We start from the raw sequence: 390 nt of genomic DNA, 5'->3' as shown, positions 1-390 counted from the left end.
CTGCCCCACACCCCAATAGGGAAATCCTGGCTCCTGAGTGCTCCTGACCTAAGAGCAGAGGCTGGATAGCAGTAGAGAGCAGGCCACATGCCAACATGGGCTCCTCTGCCAACCTGAGGGAGGCGGGGGTCTGAGTTCGGTTCCCAGCAAATCCCCCTGAGCTGCCCGCCCTCAAGTGCTCGCCTTAGGAGAAGGGAAGCAAGGAGTGGGAGGAGGAGGCCTAAGTCTGGGCCCAATTAAGAGATCAGATGCTGAAGGGTTTGGGAGCTTTTAAGGTGAGGAGGCCCGGGCTGATCCCGCGGGCTGGTATAAAGCGCCTTGACCCCCAGGCAGCACACCAGGGCTTTCCACAGTCATGGCCCAGCGGTGGGGCCCCCACACGCTGGCAGG

The sequence above is a fragment of the Tupaia chinensis genome, unplaced genomic scaffold (assembly GCF_000334495.1).
Source record: "Tupaia chinensis unplaced genomic scaffold, TupChi_1.0 Scaffold144326_1, whole genome shotgun sequence".
Classification (NCBI taxonomy): domain Eukaryota; kingdom Metazoa; phylum Chordata; class Mammalia; order Scandentia; family Tupaiidae; genus Tupaia; species Tupaia belangeri.
The sequence above is the reverse complement of the archived record's forward strand: the minus strand, read 5'-3'. Positions refer to the sequence as shown.